The sequence below is a fragment of the Herpailurus yagouaroundi genome, unplaced genomic scaffold (assembly GCF_014898765.1).
Source record: "Herpailurus yagouaroundi ecotype Mexico unplaced genomic scaffold, PumYag 29, whole genome shotgun sequence".
NCBI classification, from domain to species: domain Eukaryota; kingdom Metazoa; phylum Chordata; class Mammalia; order Carnivora; family Felidae; genus Herpailurus; species Herpailurus yagouaroundi.
Window position 1 is genome coordinate 63,376,557 of NW_024412377.1, and position 14,829 is coordinate 63,391,385.

The following is a 14,829-nucleotide window of genomic DNA, read 5'->3' on the forward strand; positions in this document are numbered from 1 at the left end:
TAAGTTTTATTTTGTGTTTTTTTAAACTGTATTTATTTATTTTGAAAGAAGGAGAGAGAGAGAGAGAACGAACAGGGGAGGGGAAGAGAGAGAAGGAGACAGAGGATCTGAAGCGGGCTCTGCCCTGACAGCACAGAGCCCAATGCGAGGCCCAAACTCATGAACCGTGAGATCCTGACCTGAGCCGAAGCCGGACGCTTAACTGACTGAGCCACCCAGGCGCCCCTTAAAATTAACTTTAAAAAAAAAAAACCTTAATGTTATTTTAAAGGTACACTTCAAGGGCTTGGTGAGCTAGTTACATTGTTATAAACAGAAAAATAAATCTGTATCAATTTAATTGAAATTTAAATTGAATGCTAATTTAAGTGAACTAAAAGGAGGGTTCATTTGCATTCCACCTGTGGAATCTGTCTCACATTTGGTAGATACCATTGTAAGTGAATCTCCTGATGGTGCAGGTGAGGGAACTGAGGCCCGGTGGAAAGAAGTTACCCGCTCAAGGCCACACAGTTAGCCGGTGGCTGAGCTTGGACTTGAACCAGATCGTCTGAATTATTTATGCATCTTGGCGCCATCTCTACCCATCTGATTCATGTGGTCCCATGAAAATGTTTGGAGTGTAAGCAGAGCTCCAGGTGTGGCAGGTGCAAAGAATAGAATGGAGTGCCTGTTCTGGTAGGCTCAAGATTTGGTGGGGGGACGGTGTTCCAACAAGCCATCTCAGTGCCGAGTTACGTGACGAGAGCTGTGGTAGAGACAGGCGTAAAGGATCGCGGGAGAGGGGAGCTCAGGGGCTGGGGTTGTGCATCCGGATTCTCATGCTACCCTTATCCAGGGCTGAGGAGGTACCAACCCCCCTGCACTAAATAACTCCCAGCCACCCAGTTTCCTGCCCCACCGTCCTTCATGTGGCACAGTGTGCCAGCTAAGAGAGCACCACCGCAAGGGTCCCCCAGACCTGAGTTTAAATTGGTTGTGCAGATCATTAGCTCTGTGACACAGGCATGTTGTCACCTCTCAGCCTCGAGCTTCCTTCTGTAAGATGATGTTGACATGACCTTCCTGTATGTAATGGATGTAGGAAGGAAATGAAGTCATGCACATAAAGCACTGAACATTGCCTGGCCTATCATAGATACTCAAGAAGTGAGAGCTCTTATGTATTGTTCTAGCCAGATTGTTGCTACACACGCCTGCCATATCCCTTCCTCACACCAAATCATGGGCAACTTTTCCCTCTCCCCACCAATCTATTTGACGGTGCAGAACCCTGATGTGAGGGCCTTTAAAAGTCTTTCATGTGGTCTAAGGTCCTCCGGTCAGAGTTCTGGGCATGTCCTTTGTCAAAGCACCCACGTCTGTTGCACAAGCGGATGAGAAGTCGACCCTTCAACACAACTTGGGAAGTGACTCCCATTAACAACAGTCAGCATAAAAACATGGTGGCCCCATGGTCTTGGGGCCTGGCAGTTGGAAGTTGGGTTGAGTCTGTCTGACTTCATTTCTGGAGGCAAATGTAGCTCCAGCATTACCCAAGTTGGGCAGTGAGGAAATTCTCATGTTCCCAACACTTTCAACAATGTCCCATTATGCTTGGTGACTCACAAATGGGCCCTTGTCCATGGAACAGCATGTGTCTCTCTGTAGTGAGTACAGTGCCTTGCTGTATTTTTGAACGAATTTCATAGGCTTGTCTCCACCACGGATGTTACTTGCCTTCTTTTCTGACGGTTGCTGGAAGCTTGTTGTATCAGAGAAAGCCAGAAAAGGAAAGTGCTATGATTCTTTCCACTGGGCAACTGAGCATGTTCAAGGTAGTGCTGGTGGGTGGGTGGAGGTGAGGGGCAAAGTTGGGTTCAAGATGAATTAAAAGTGAGGCCCTGGATATCTGCAGAAAGGCACTTACCTTAGGTGGCAGGTCAAAGAAACCTCTCAGGTCACCTGTAATTGTTGTAGTTAATGCTGAAGGCTTTCTTTCCTTTGGCAGGCAAAGGAAGAGACAGCAGAATATTGAAACAGCTCCCCGGACATGCCAGGGTCTAGGAGGCACTGCAGACTGTGTGCAGAGGCAGCTGATTCACCGCTTGTGTTGTTAGGATGGTGAACTTGAACAGTTTCATAGGCAACGGAGAACCCCAGGACACAGACGTGATTTCTGACATTCCAGAGGGAGGGAAGAACGGCTGGCATCTGCACAGTTCCAAGGACACCCTGCCCTGTTGCTCTTTCCGACTTCCTGGTGCACACTCCATGGCTGAGCTTAACTTCAGCCACTTTTAAGGGTTGCATGAAGCAGGTGGGCCCAGGGCGAGCCTTGCCTAGACTGGCTCAGACCTCTGCACCCTCGCAAGCACTGAATGCCTGCAGCCCCCCAGTTCCCGGGTGAAGTCCTGGTCAACCGCCAGCAGCCAGTGGAGACTACAGTTTCTCCAGCAGGCCTTCCTGACCTCCCATCCCTTGGGTAGCTGCCTCCGGTCCCCTCACGGGTTTACCCCCTCTGTTGTGGTACTAGCACTGAGAGTTGAAGCTCCTTGGCAGGGTCTTTGCTGACTGCTCTGTCTCCTCAACCAGACACTGGGTTTTCTGAGAGCAGGGACTTTGGCTGTCTTGCTCACTCTCATATCCTCAGCACACAGGATCTTTCTGGCAGGCAGAAGGCACTCAGTAAATGTTTGCTCAAGTGCCGGATGGAGATGCGAGTGAATGAATGAATGAATGGATGGCATCCACGGGTCATATTCTGTGTATGACGCGGCATGTAGAGTTTCTAGGAGACCTGAAACTCCTACAGTGAGCCGTTCTAGTATTTTACTATATTGTCTCTAGAAGGCTCCCTTTAAAAACTACGTCGAACACCTGTTCTTATTCATCAGTACCTTAGCATGAATGAGTTTGCAGGATTATAAGGTACCTGAGGAAATAGACTGGGCTTGGTACTATTCTGGGGTGAAAGGGTATAAGTGTGAGGCAATGAGTGAATAAGAAAGACCTGGAGTGAGGCTGTAAGGGTACTATTCAAGCAGGTCCCTGAACTGAGGGGCTCTTTATGGGCATGACACCTAGGAGAGCATCCTTGAGAGGGACAGGCCCTGGGAAGGCGAAGGCAAGAGGTCAGATGTTCCTATTAGCCCAAGGCCAAGACTGGGGGTACCTGATACCCAGGGTGGGGCAGGGGACTGTGTCCCGGGTGAGTTCCTGGTCCTTGTTTCTGGCTTCTTCCACAGGGTAATTCCCTAACCCACCCACTTCCATTCATTTGTTCATTCATTCATTGACCTAAACCACACTGACCGCTTCTAATGCTCCAGGTCCTGTTCCAGGTGTCAGGGTACAGTGAAAGACAAAAGGGACGTGTTTCCTGCCCTCATGGAGCTTCTGGTCTAGTTGGGAGAGTCAGATACTAAACAAATAAGTCTACTTTGATACCCGATAACCCTAAGTGTCCTGAAGAGAAATGGAGTAGGGAAGGCCGGCGGGGAGCTACGGGGTGTTGTCTTAGATGAAGTGATCATTGTGGCTGTGTTCAGGAGGGGACACCAGGGCAGAGGATAAAGGAAGACACGCTGCCATGTGGGCTGGTCATTGGTGGGAGACAAAGAGACCGAATGCATTTCCAGCTCCCTTGCCTTTGGCAAGCACGTAGGACCCGGCCAAAGATGTTCTCTTTGGAAATAATTCTTTCATCTGAGCTGAACAGGGGCCTTTGACAGGTGCATGTGCTGGGCGTCCTTGGCTTTGAGTTGGCTCCAACACGTCCTCGCGCCGAGTGTCAGGTTCCTCCTCTGTGAAGTGGGGACAGCTTAGATCCCCTTCACAGAGCTCCCTTGAAGGTAAAGTGAGCTGACGTGTGAGGACAGCACTCGGTGACTGTAAGGGACCGTGCTGAAGAGTGTAACCTATATAGCCCCCACTTGTCAACCTTCAGGTTGTGGAAGTTCCACAGCAGTTTGTGGCCTGCTGACTCTGGGGAACTGTAGGACACCGTCCCTCCTGCCCTTGAGCCCCACCCCCTGACCTCTGTCCCCGGACTCCTGTTAGGATTAGGTTCTGACAGTTTAGAGGTTAAATTTAATAGCTTTGTGACCTTGGGTAAGTTACTGTCCATATGCCGTTTCCATATTTGTGAAACAGAATCATTGCAGCGCCATTTCATGGGGTGTGAGGAGAATGAAACAGATTATGCCAAGAGACCTGAAGCCATGCCTAGCACATGGCCCTAAGTAAGCGTCTGCCATTCTTCTTTTTTTTTTTTTTAATTTATTTATTTTGAGAGAGAGAGAGAGCGAGCGAGAGCGAGAGCGAGAGAGCACAGGCAGCATGAGCAGGGGAGGGGCAGAAAGAGGAGAGAGACAGAATCCCAAGCAGGCTCTGCACTGTCAGCACAAAGCCCATTGTGGGGTTTGAACCCATGAACCGCGAGGTCATGACCTGGGTCCAAATCAAGAGTTGGATGCTTACCTGACTGAGCCACCCAGGTGCCATTCTTACCGTTAACTTCTCTTCCTCCCCCGCTGCCCTGTGCCTTCCTGCGGAGGAGAGGCCCGTTCCATTCATCTCTTGGTTCCCAGTGGCTTTGTCAGGCTTGGCATAGGGTAGGCCCTCAATAAACGTTGGCTGGGTGCATGGATCGATGGATAGGTGGGTAAATGGGTGGGTGAGCTTCTTTTTATTTCTCCTGAGCTTTATGATCAAGGCCATGAAGGTGACAAAAGAAAACGTGGAGAGTGCTGAGGGTCCAGTTTGGAGAAGGGTCAGAGCAGGATGCCAGCTTCCCATTAAAGCCCCCATTCCTGCAGAAATGCCCGAGGATTGAAGGGAGAGGGGACCTGGCTTGTCTTTTCTGGTTCCACGGCTGATTGGATGTGGGCTCTATGCCAAGCACGTTACCACACTGTCCCTCTCTTACTCCTCACAGCCATTCTAGGAGGCAAAAGTATTATTGCTTCCATTTTACAGACGAGAAAGCTGAAGCTTGGAGAAGGTGAAGTGACTTTCTTGAGGTCACATCCAGGACTGCTAATTCCAGAACGTTCTCCCTCAACCCTATGTTCCACTGTTGGGTCTGTCCCTCAGCCACATTATTAACGGTTTTGCTACATGGCCCCGAGCCAAAGACTTACTCTTTGGAAATCCTTTTTCATCTGAGGTGAATGGGGACATTTGGCGGGTGAATGTGCCAGCTTTGAGTGCTACGCATTCTCAAGTTAGGGTTGTTGACACCACCCTCTTCCTGGGAAAATTCTAGGATCTCGTCAGAGCAGTTTGGCTGAATTTCATTACATTCACAGGTTATGACAAAGCTGGTATCTGGTCATCTACATCCAGAATTCAGATGGAGGAAAAAGGGTCTTAGGGTGGAGAAGACAGAGGCTACTGAGTGCTTACAATATGCGAGCGTATCATATACTCTCTCAGTAGTCTTCACTAAAAAGGGCTCCTCCTGAGATTTGAACCCAGGTCTCAGGCTTCCAAACCCTGCCCCTTTAACTGGGAATGGGATGAGGTTGGGGTTCCCCAAGGCTCATAACTATCTGTGTGCACAGCGTACCATAAGAAGTCTAAATATACCTACTTTTTTTTTTTTTTTTCAACGTTTATTTATTTTTGGGACAGAGAGAGACAGAGCATGAACGGGCGAGGGGCAGAGAGAGAGGGAGACACAGAATCGGAAACAGGCTCCAGGCTCCGAGCTGTCAGCCCAGAGCCCGACGCGGGGCTCGAACTTATGGACCGCGAGATCGTGACCTGGCTGAAGTCGGACGCTTAACCGACTGCGCCACCCAGGCGCCCCAAAATATACCTACGTTTATAATTGCTGTGTTTCCCAGTCATTTGACAGCTAACTGATTTGCTCCATCTCAGCGAATGCTGGGTTTTCCTCCACCCACCTCCACCTTTCAGGGAAAAGTCACCGCCCAAAAGAAATCCTAGCGGTATATACCCAAAAGAATTGAAAGCAAGGACTCCAAGAGCTATCTGTCAACCCATGATCATGCAGCATTATTCACAATAGTCAAAGGTGGGAGCGACACAAGGGTCCAGTGATGGACGAACGATCAGCAAAATGTGGTACACGCATAAGAGTGGAACGTTACTCATCCTTAACAAGAAAGGACATTGTGGTACATGCTACGACATGGGTGGATCTGGAGGATAGTACACTAAGTGAAATCAGCCAGACACGAAAGGACAAATACCGTATGATTCTACTCAGGTGAAGTACATAGCGCAGTCAAGTTCATGGAGACAAAGTAGAATGATGGTTGGCAGGGCCTGACAGGAGGAAGTGGGGAGCTGCTGGTTAGTGGGTATAGTTTCAGTTTTTCGAGATGAAGAGTTCGGAGATGGATGGTGGTGATGGTTGCACAATGGTGTGCTTGAGGTCACCGAAGCGTTCACTTAAAAATGGTTACGATGGTAAATTTCGCATTGTGTGTGTTTTACAGTAATAACACAAAAAGAACTCCCAGGTGTGTAGGAGTAGTTTCGTATTTTTCCGGTGGGAAGGATCTAAATTTCGCTTCAAGGAACTTCCCTTTTTCTGATCCTTACCAGTTAAATGGGTGGGAAGTAGGGGTAAGGTGTGATTCTGTAGGGTTTCTCCAAGTAAGGCACATACTTCAGTAACTTCTGGATTCATGGACAAGTTTCTCATGGGTGGAGAACCAACCCCTCTTCCTTCCTTCCTTCCTGCCTTCCTGCCTTCCTGCCTGCCTTCCTTCCTTCCTTCCTTCCTTCCTGGCTGCCTTCCTTCCTTCCTTCCTTCCTTCCTTCCTTCCTTCCTTCCTTCCTTCCATGTTTATCAAATGCCTACCCTGTGCCATCTACTCTGCCAGACACTGGATGTGATAATATGTGATCAGTGCCCAAATATGCTCCCATTTTCTCCCGTTTTTAATCAGGGCATACACTGTTTTGCTTGATACTGATTCATGCTCCATTTAGTTTCTATGCTGTTTTTGTTTTTGTTTTTTTTCCAGAGCAGCATGGAACAATTGCTTCCACTTTAATTTCCGATGCTTACGAAGGCTGAGCTGAAGGCTGCACCACCAGAAGCTTGGTAAGTGTGGGTGACTGGCCTTGGCCAGGGAGCCGCTGAGAAGTTCAAGTGGGAAGGGCCCCAGAGAGTCAAGTGAGTGCTTTCAGTTTTCTGAATCTGGCATCGTGGGAATTTGCCTGGCCTGCTGGCTATGGAGAGAGTCTGACTTGGATTCTGTGGGCTTGGAAAGACAGTCAATAGACTCTTCCTTTCCCTGAAATAACCATGCATTTGTTTCAAGACTTGAAACAGTTCTGAATGCTGGAATTTCCCTCTGTGTGTATTTTCACATCTGGGTGATGGTCTTCTGCCACTGGAGGACTTTTAATGAATCACTTCAGAGATTGCTTTTAATGTTTCCCAGATGAGAGGGGGCTGGCGCTCATCTTTTTTGCTGAGGCCTTACAGGGCAGGACTGCCTTGGCTTCCCAGCTTGGCCGCCTGGAGTGGTCCCTTGGGGTAGGCAGACGGACAGTTTTCGTTTTTCTGGGAAACCTGTTCCCGCAGAGCTTCTTGTCACAGGGCTGCCTTTCCACGTGTGGAAGGGGGAAAAGGTGGACTGGAATATCAATCAAAGAGATAGGCTGGTTTGAATTGGTTCAAGATGTTCTAGGTTGCGCTCCCTTCAGTAGCCACCCCTCTGCTTTCCCAGGCTCTCTTCTGCAGTGGCAGGAGCTCCGGGAGACAACGCCGCTGGCTGGGGTCGGCTTCCAGAGCACAGCTCGGGAGGCTCGGGAAGGTGTTGGCTTAGCTCAGGAGTTATTGGCTGCCACGCATCATTTGCTGGACGCCCAGCAATGATTTCCCAGGGCCCTGGGCAAAGGCCGGCAGCGGCCAGTGCCTCTGTGACCACTGCAGGTCAATGGTTTCCACTCCTCCTTAGGTCGACAGGTAGGCTCCTTTGTGTTCACCCACACCCCACACCCTCTGCTACCCCCCTCACCCTGACCCATACTCCGTGCTCTAGCCACATCTCACACACTGCTGGGTGCTTTCCAGCTGCCCCCACCCCAGATCCACCCTGACTCTGCTCTGCCCAGCTCTCAGCCTTAGGAATCTGACTACTTGGGGTGCATCACCTAGGCTCTCCTGCCCTGACCTCTGGCTTCCCGTTGGGCCTGGCAGATGGGGAGCCCCGCAGGAGATCTGAGGAGGGAGGGAGAGAGCGGTGCAGGTATTTATTTCCTCGGCCTCCATTCTGTGGGGTCATCTCAGGCTGGCTGTGGGCGTTAGAAGTTGCAGATCCTCTCAAGGTGGCCTGCTGTATACAATGTTCTCTCTCAGCGTTCACGTAACTGCTGCCTTCCTTTATCCTTTTGAGTTCAGGGGTGGGATAGCCCCTGGACTCTTGCACTGTCTCTTGTGGTTTGCCTATATCTTGCCCACACCTTTGTCAGTAATCTGTTTACTAAACCCCTCTTGAATTCTCTTCATTGGAGTAGTCCTGTTGGCACTCAGACTGATACAGGATGCCATTGTACATGGCTCTTTCCCTTGTTGTTTTCCCCTCCTTTGCCTTGGCTACCTGTTGAACTACTCCACATCCTTCAAAATTCCACTGAAATGTCACCTCTGTGAAGACGATCTTGAGTTCCTCCTAACAGTCGATACTACCCCCTCGGCCTTCCGTCTCTCGTGTCCCTTTCCATCCTAACCCCTTGTTAATCAGACATGTCCAGACTTTCCCCCCATCAAAGCTTTATAATGTTTAATTCCTTCAAAGTTTGAGTAAGTGACTGTTGAAAGTTCTTGCTTCCATGCAAGGCCCAGAGGAGACGCTTCATAAAGGGTAGCTATTAGCGGACTACTTCATACTAAAGTGTGAACGGCTATATGGCTTAATGCGTTATCCCTCCGAGGAGCAGCTTGCATTTATAAGGGACCTTTTAGAAGTAACATTCCCTCCAATGAATCTCTAAATTGGCAGAGGGGTGGAAGGTCAAGGGATCTGTCTCTGGGGCTTCTCAAATTATATCAGGTCCAAGGCCTCTTGGTCTGTAGGTTTGAGAAAACAGAGAATCACTTCAGGTCAGTATTCGGCATACAGAGGCTGCTTGGAAAGGGGACAGGTTGCTCAATAGTGGCCTGGGGGAGCAGCGTCTGTGGAAAAAGACAGATGTGACTGGACACATCTCCGCTCAGCTAATATACCCTTCTAGGGCTATTGGAATGTGATTTTCTAAATTGTGACTGGCTGACTTTCTTCTCTTGTGGTTGAGTTTGTAATAACATAGACGATGACTCTAGTTTTGCCAAAGTGGAAAAAAAAAATGCCATCCAGTGGATTTTTATGGTGGTTCTTAAACATTTTTTTAAAATATTATTAAAGATGTAGCTCAGTAAGTCTTTAATGTCCTGCTTTGGGGCTGATGAGCCAAGGCACAGACTTACGAGGCTGGGTGTGGGCAGCTAAGGGGTGCTACACCTGGGAGGTGCCAACACTGGTTTAGCTGCTGGGTGCAATTTTGCCTAAAAACGGAGGTACCTAATGGAGCTACCTACGTAAGTACAAATCCAGAGTATTTTGATCGTCCGTGGCTTGGGGCAGAGATCAAAGCTAAGTGTCTCACTCCTCATTAAGTTCAAGAAGCCAGGGCATCTGCTCCGTTCCAAGGAGTCCAAATACATCCTTCCCGGACTCTGGAGAATCGTAGCTCACGTCTTAGGTAGTAGAGGCGCAGGGCTGAGTGGAGAACCACCTCTTGCAAGCTGGCCTCGCTCCTGCTCTGTGGGGAAGAGGGGCCAACCTGACATAGTCCCATAATCAAGAAATCTGGGGTCATCTTGGGCGCCTGGGTGGCTCAGTCCGTTAAGCGTCCGACTTCGGCTCAGGTCCGATCTCACCGGTCATGAGTTTGAGCCCCGTGTTGGGCTCTGTGCTCACAGCTCAGAGCCTGGAGCCCGCTTCAGATTCTGTGTCTCCCTCTCTCTCTCTCTCTCTGTGACCCTCTCCCGCTCACACTCTATCTCTCTGTCTCTCTCTCAAAAATAAATAAACATTAAAAAAATTAAAAAAAAAAAAACAGAGAAATCTGGGGACATATTTTATAAGAGAGTCTATGTCTGGTAACCCAGTAGGCTTCAAGAACCAAAAGTCATGCCGGCTGAGTTAAGGGTGTGGCTGCCGAGTGTCTCAGAGTGGTTCAAGGACAGAACGTTTCTCAGGGGTGCCCAGGTGCCCTGCATTGGCTGCTCCCCGACTCCCCACCCAGCTTCTTGTGCTGTCAGTGTCCTGAGTTCCCCCTTTCCCGGGAACTATCATGCAGCCACTGTGAGGTCCCAGAACCTGGGAGGGGAGGCTTGTGAACTGGACTGAGAAGGGGGTTTGTCCGAGTTGGCCTTCTGCTGTCTCCCTGAGCTCCCCAGCCCCCAGGTGGCCATCGTCCCCACCGCCCAGCATGGCTCTGGTGACACACCCCTTTCTGCTGCTCTCTGGATGTACTCCCGTATTCAGTAGATGCTCAGAGAGCCTTTGTCAATGGAATGACTCTGAACTTTGACCTGCTGTGCTCTTTGTCCTAAGATGCCCTTCGTTCGTTTCACCTCTTCTGCCTCAGTGTTTATTTTCCTGGATTGGGCCCCGTCTTGGGAGGCCACTTCCACTGGGCGAGGGTGAGTGACACGCTTGCTTCCTATCTCTGGCCTCAGGATGGCATTACTGTAATTCCAGCTTTATGGCTTCTGGCTCCTTGACTCTGGACCTTCGCTGCACATTGCGGTGTGGAACAGGGCAGATTCCCCTTGTTGCAAAGAACTCACATCAAGATATTCGAGACATTTCAGAAATTCCCAGTCAAAACATTTTGGGAAGAACAGCCAGATTTTGTAAAGAAAAAAAAAAAAAGGGCAGTTTAATGGGCAAAGATATTTTGAGTAATTCTACGCTTGGGTGACTGTCCAAGTTAAGAAGCTGTTCAACTAGCATTTTCAGGACTCCGTCTCCAGGCTGACTTACTGTTGGAGCATTCATCTCGCCGAGTGGTGGGACCTGATCAGAAAAGAGTTGTCCTCACCCCGTCCGCCCACGACCCCACCACCCGCTGTGGGTTTCCATATCAGGAAGGGGACAGGCTCACGTGGTTTGCCTTAGGGGCAGGGACGCTGACGGAATAAGCATCGCTTTGGTCTCTCCTTCCCTCACACCTGGAGGCAGGAACGCCTTCCCCGGAGGGCGAGGACAGAGCTCCAGAGAGTTCCTTGCCCACCTGGAAGCAGTGGGATGGAAGGAATGCCCGGGAGGAGGCCCTCGCCTGCAGTTCCCCACCTCAGTTCCTGCAGTTCCCCCTGCAGTATTCCCCGCCTCCCCTGGGCATGCCTGCTCCCGGCTTCCGACTGCGTGCCCCGCCCCCCCCCCACCCAGTGCAGGTGCATTGGGTAAAGCGGACCCCGTTCCAGAGGTGGTGAAGATACCACTCCCGACTTTGATATTTGTGGAGCATTCTGTGACTTGAGGCAGGTCTCTTTACACCTTTCTGCCTCAGTTTCCCTCTTCACATGGCATAATATGGCAAATATTCTGGTGCAGCCAATAGGAGACCACGCTTTGAAAACAGGTTTGTCCTCTTGTTACTTCCCAATTCTGTTTTCCTCTCAGCTGGTTGCCAATTTCTCTCCCTCTCAGATGCATGTTGATAATGACTGGAGGGGTATGTTCTTTGAAGCCACCCTAAACATAAAGGAAGATTCTGGAGGGCCAGAAGCCTTCAAGGTGCAGACGTACAAATCTCCAGTGACAACATTTCAGCAGAGATTTGTGGGGTTTTTTCTTTTTCTTTTTTCCAAAGGGAGTCTTCCCTAAAATGTCTTACATCCCATCGTGGTGGCAGAGGAGCCTTTACATAATGGAAATCATACAGATCGCTTTTCCTGCTTAATATTAGAACAACTATATTAAATTTATTTACTAGGCATCTACTTTTCTAACATTGTCTTACAAAAAGTTTCCAAACAATGCAGGAAAGTTGGAGGACTTTTAGAGCAAGTGCTCACATGCCTGCCACTTACAGTCTACGTGCATTAGTCTTTTAAAAATTGTTTATTTATTTTTAAAAGTTATTTTTTTTAAGTTTTCAAAAATTACACGCATTAATATTTTTTAAACAATTTTTTTTTAATTTTTTTTTCCCAACGTTTATTTATTTTTGGGACAGAGAGAGACAGAGCATGAACGGGCGAGGGGCAGAGAGAGAGGGAGACACAGAATCGGAAACAGGCTCCAGGCTCTGAGCCATCAGCCCAGAGCCCGACGCGGGGCTCGAACTCACGGACCGCGAGATCGTGACCTGGCTGAAGTCGGACGCTTAACCGACTGCGCCACCCAGGCGCCCCACGCATTAATATTTTTTAAATAGAACTTATTGTCAAATTGGCTTTCATACAACACCCAATGCTCATCCCAACAGGTGTCCTCCTCAATGCCCATCACCCACTGCCCCCTCCCTCCCACCCCCCATCAACCCTCAGTTTGTTCCCTGCATTTAAGAGTCTCCTATGGTTTGCCTCCCTCCCTCTCTGTTTGTAACTTTTTTCCCCTTCCCCTCCCCCTCCCCCATGGGCTTCTGTTAAGTTTCCCAAGATCCACATATGAGTGAAAACATATGGTATCTGTCTTTCTCTGACTGACTTATTTCACTTAGCATAATACCCTCCAGTTCCATCCATGTTGCTGCAAATGGCAAGATTTCATTCTTTCTCATTGCCAAGTTATATTCCATTGTATATATATACCGCATATTCTGTATCCAGTCATCAGTTGATGGACATGTCGACTCTTTTCATAATCTGGCTATTACTGAAAGTGCTGCTATAAACATTGGGGGGTGTGTGCACCTACATGCATTCATATTCGACTGTGTGTGGTTTTATCATGTTTCTCCCTACCCAGCCCTTCCTGTCTACATCCACCCATCTGTAATTTCGGGAGGTGCATTTCAGTGTAAGTTGCAGCCACTAACACGCGTCTCCAGTATACTTCAGCATGCGTATTGTTAGAGTCCACTATTTGCTTATAGTTTTTTCTGAACATACGATAAAATGCATACATTTTAAGTGTGCTGTGGGTAGGCACCCATTTCTTAAAACGTTCATTTCTATTTTGGCTGTGTATTCCCACACTTCTTTACTTCATAGTTAATTAGTTAATAGTGGCCAAGAGAGTACTCTGCATTCTGCATGTGGAAGCTGGAGGTCTAGGCTCCTTTGTTCGTCAGCAAGGAGAAATAATTGTTCCCCCTGCCAGATTCCCATCACCGTGATCTCTCAACGTCCAGGCGTGGGAAGCAGACCCCTCCCCTCTCCTCCCCCTCCAACCCTCGGTCAGGGAGACCCAGGGCCACTTCCTGGGCCCCTCTGCTGCAGGTTGACCTTTTCCAGCCACACCCAGGGATGCTGCAGCCCTGAGAGAGTTAAATCATCGTAGACATCAGCTTCCAGGCTGCCAGTTGTGACGCGCTTCCGGTTTCTGAAGAACTCGCCTTCGTGTTGTTTCATTCAGACCTCACTGCAGTCTGGTGGGGTGACTATTAGACATGGTTATTTCCCAGGCTGCAATACTGAGGCTCAGAGTGGGGAGGTCATGCAGCTTGGGTCTGGACGCAGGGCTGTGCGGCTTCATGTGATGAGCTCTCCCTGTGGCCCCACAGCGCTTTCACCCAGTCTGAATCCCCAGGCTGTGACGGAGAGACTGTGCGCATCGCTAAGTATATGTCCCAGTAACTTTCTGGGAAGTCTGATTTGGGCACGATGTTAAACTGGGGCGGTGGGGGCGGGGCGGGGGGTGGTTTGCAGACATTAATGACATAATTTGCTGGTCATGTGACAGGATGTATATAGTCTGGTGGAAAGACCTTTGGTTTTGGTGTCAGCTGATGTGGGTTCTTCATATCCAAGCTGTGTGACCTCAGGCAAGTCATTTAACAAGAACCAAGAGTTTGAATGTTTAATATGTGCCCAGGGGGGTACATACATAATCTCATTTAACTCCCCTCCTGGTGCCATACCATTATTTTCAACCTTGCTTTATAGATGAAGAAACTGAGGTGCAGAGAGATAAAGTACCTTGTCCAAGGTCACACAGCTGAGGAGCCCAGAGACTGGGGCCTGTTCTCTTAACCACATTCCTCCATCACAGCATCTGCAACATGGGGATAACCAGGCCCTCGTGAGGGGAGCCTTGGGGACTGTGGGGTCAGGTCTGTAAAGTTTTATCTCCAGAGAGAAGTGAGCTTCCGTCCCCTGCCTTCAACAGTTCAAATGCAGGCTACAACGAGATGCCCCTGGGCTAAATTTGGCCCACGTGGTATTTGCCGGAGAGTTTTATTCTTTCACCTTGGATTGTCAGTACTTACAAATTGAGAGAATAGACACAACACTATCATTTTCCAGCTTGCCTTAAAAAATCTGAACATCTGGACAGAGCAAGTCCCCTTTTGGGCATGAAGCAGCTGGCGCGCGCTGAGGTAACTGATGCTTGACCCCTGGTCCTCCATAGCGCCCACCGTTCCTTTTTGTCTCCCGCTTCCCGAGGCCAAGCGTCAGTGGTCATTTTTTCTCCTGCTTGCATTGTGGTTTGGGGCTGACACAGGCCCACTGAACTCACTGTCTGCCTCACCCCTGTGGGCATGTGGGTTTGTAGACAGAGCAAAGACCAGACAGCTCATGGGGCACATCCTTATTATTGTCCGGAAGGGAGCCACAATTCAGGTCATTTGCTATCTGTGAGAATCAAAGGTCAGGGTGTTCTCATGGCACTAGGAATATTTGCGAGGCATTTACTTCCCAGTTTGTCA

The 14,829-nt window shown here is 49.3% G+C and overlaps 1 long non-coding RNA gene across 1 annotated transcript in view; it reads left to right on the plus strand.

Moving 5' to 3' along the window:
- The first annotated feature begins 1,908 nt into the window (after positions 1-1,908).
- The window catches only part of LOC121011168 (uncharacterized), a 192,966-nt gene continuing 180,045 nt past the window's right edge, over positions 1,909-14,829 (plus strand). Inside the window, exons 1-2 of the long non-coding RNA XR_005781524.1 lie at positions 1,909-2,299; positions 6,984-7,063. This is a non-coding gene — a long non-coding RNA (uncharacterized LOC121011168). The remainder of the gene's footprint in view (positions 2,300-6,983; positions 7,064-14,829) is intronic.